This window comes from Carlito syrichta, unplaced genomic scaffold (genome assembly GCF_000164805.1).
Source record: "Carlito syrichta isolate Samal-C Ts95f unplaced genomic scaffold, Tarsius_syrichta-2.0.1 Scaffold169151, whole genome shotgun sequence".
Classification (NCBI taxonomy): Eukaryota; Metazoa; Chordata; class Mammalia; order Primates; family Tarsiidae; genus Carlito; species Carlito syrichta.
In genome coordinates this window covers 122,665-125,457 of record NW_007113247.1, presented here as the reverse complement: position 1 = coordinate 125,457, position 2,793 = coordinate 122,665, and the positions used below count along the sequence as shown (strand labels likewise).

At 48.5% G+C, this 2,793-nt stretch overlaps 1 protein-coding gene across 2 annotated transcripts in view; it reads left to right on the top strand.

The window, feature by feature from the left end:
* The window catches only part of ZNF428 (zinc finger protein 428), a 34,977-nt gene that overhangs the window by 1,691 nt on the left and 30,493 nt on the right, over positions 1 to 2,793 (top strand). The window lies entirely within an intron of this gene.

Sequence of the window (2,793 nt, the reverse complement as noted above, 5' to 3'; positions counted from 1 at the left end):
CACTGCCCTCCAGCCTGGGTGACAGAGTGAGACTCCAACTCAAAAAAAAAAAGAAAAAAATCTTGCTTCTGTTAAACAACAAATAATCTTTTATTTTATTTTAAAATTTGTTTTTAGTTAGAGTCTCACGGTTGCCCAGGCCGGAGGGCAATGGCACGGTCACCCACTGCAGCCTTGACCTGCTGGGCTCAGGCAATCCTTCCACTTTAGCCTTTCAAGTAACTGGAACCACAGGCATGTGCTACCACTCCTACCTAGCTAATTTTCTTTTCTTTTTTTTATTAAGGAGTCGATGTCCCTCCAAATTGCCCAGGCTGATCCCAAATCCCTGGGCTCAGGCAATCCTCTCTGCCTCAGCCTCCCAAAGTGCTGGGATTACAGGCTGAGCCACCGAGCCCGGACTCCCTCTGTCCTTAAAAGCCCAGGTCCTGGCTGGGTGCAGTGGCTCAGCCTGTAATCCTAGCACTTTGGGAGACTGAGGTGAGAGGATTGCCTGAGCCCAGGGGTTCAAGACCAGCCTGGGCAACTTGCTGAGACCCCATCTTTACAATAAATCAGAAAAAATTAGCCGGGTGTGGTGGCGCATGCCTGTAGTTCCAGTTACTTGGAAAGCTGAGGCAGAAGGATCAACTGAGCCCAGCAGGTTGAGGCTGTGATGGTTGTGAGTGTGCCACTGCACTCCAGCTTGGGTGACAACAGTGAGACTCTGACTAAAAAAAAAAAAAGCCCAGGTCCAAATGTCTTTAAGAAGTTCTCTTAGGTCAGGTATGGTAGCTCAAGCCTATAATCCCAGCATTTTGGGAGGCTGAGGTGAGAGGATTGCCTGAGCTCAGGGGTTGGAGACCAGCCTGGGCATCTTGGCAAGATCTCATCTCTACAATAAATCAAAAAATTAGCTGGGCGTGGTAGCACGCCCCTGTAGTTCCAACTACTTGGAAGGCTGAAGTTGAAGGATCCCTGAGTCCAGCAGGTCCAGGCTGCGGTGGCCATGAGCATGTCACTGCACTCCAACCTTCCAGCCTGGGCAACAGAGTGAGACTCCAACTCAAAAAAAAAAAAGAAAAGTTTCCTTGCTAGTGATGCCAGTGCTCTTGTGCCTCAGACTCCTCCAGGGGTCAGTCTGAATCTTTTTCTCTTTAGTCTTCAGCATTAAATCTGATCTCCAGGCTTTGAAGGGACCATGTATTTTCCACTATTGTATTCTTCAATGCCCAGGACTTGGTGTGTAAGAGGTTGCCAGCCCTTTACTAATTGGCTCTGCAAGGTTCTGTGCCATCAGGGAATGTGGAGGGAGACGTGTGTGTGTGTGTGTGTGTGTGTGTGTGTGTGTGTGTGTGTGTGTGTGTGTGTAGGAGGGGTCTGTTGACTAAGAGGGAGGGGAAGGAGTCAGAGAAGGCTTCTTGGAAGGGACAGAGGCAATAGTTGGCCTGGAAAGAAGTTTATTATTTTTTTTGAGTTGGAGTCTCACTGTGTCGCCCAGGCTAGAGTGTAGTGACTCACTCACGGCCACCACAGCCTTAGCCAGCTAGGCTCAGGCAATCCTTCCAAGTAGCTGGAACCACAGGCATGCGCCATCACTCCCAGCTAATTTTTCTTGATTTATTGTAGAGATGAGGTCTCACCAAGTTGTCCAGGCTGGTCTCAAACCCGTGGGCTCAGGCAATCCTCTCACCTCGGCCTTCCAAAGTGCTGGGATTACAGGCATGAGCCACCGTGCCCAGCCAAGAAGTGTATTCTTATGTTTGAAGTGGGCTTTGAAGGGTGCAGAGAGGTTCTACAGGCGGGCAAGGGAGGATATTATAGACAGCAACAGCAGAGCATACTAAGACCCACAGATGTGAAAAGGCCTGGTATGCACAGGGAGAGGTGAGGAGTCTGAAATAGCTGGAGTTTATAGAGGGGTGGGAGTGGGAATAGTAACAGTCATTGACAGAGTACCTGCCACATGAAGTAATTTATATCAACGAGCCTACTGAACCTTCAAAAAAATTTGAGGCAAGAAGTTATTTCTTAAGAGGTATGATGACATGACTTCAAATCCTAGTTCAGCAAGTACCAAATGGTATGATCATCTTGTGCTACTTATTTATTCCCTCTGTGCCTCAGTCTCTTCATCTGTACAAAGGCGATAATCTCTCGACATGATTATAAGGAGTACAGGAGTTGAGGCCTGGAAGCCCCTTTTCTACAGAGAAGGAAACAGGCTAGAGAAGTTAAGTCCTTCACTTCATGCTACTCAGTTAGGGTGGCAAACTGGACACTGTCTTGCCAGTTGATACAGTACCAAGGCTGATATTCACAAACCAGTGTAACCGTACCAACTGTTTAAAGCCAGGCTCAGTGGCTCAGCCTGTAATCCCGCGCCTTTGGGAGGCTGAGGTTAAGTGGATTGCCTGAGCCGCTCCCGGCCACTGCACTCCAGTCTGGGTGACAGACTGGGTGACAGAGTGAGACTCCAACTCAATAAATAAGTAAATAAATAAATATTGGAAATACTTACAGACTGGTTGGTATGTCACTGCTACATAAGCACTCCTTACCCTAACTGCCACTTTTTTTTTCTTAGTGGGAGTCTCACTCTGTCACCCAGGCTAGAGTGCAGGGGCATGATCCCAGCTCACCTCAGACTCCGCCTCCTGGGCTCAGACGATTCTTCTGCCTCAGCCTCTGGAGCAGCTGGGACTACAGGCATGTGCCAGCACACCCGACTAATTTTTAAATGTTTTGTAAAGATGAGGTCTCACTATGTTGCCCAGGCAGGTCTTGAACTCGTGGACTCAAGTGATCCTCCCC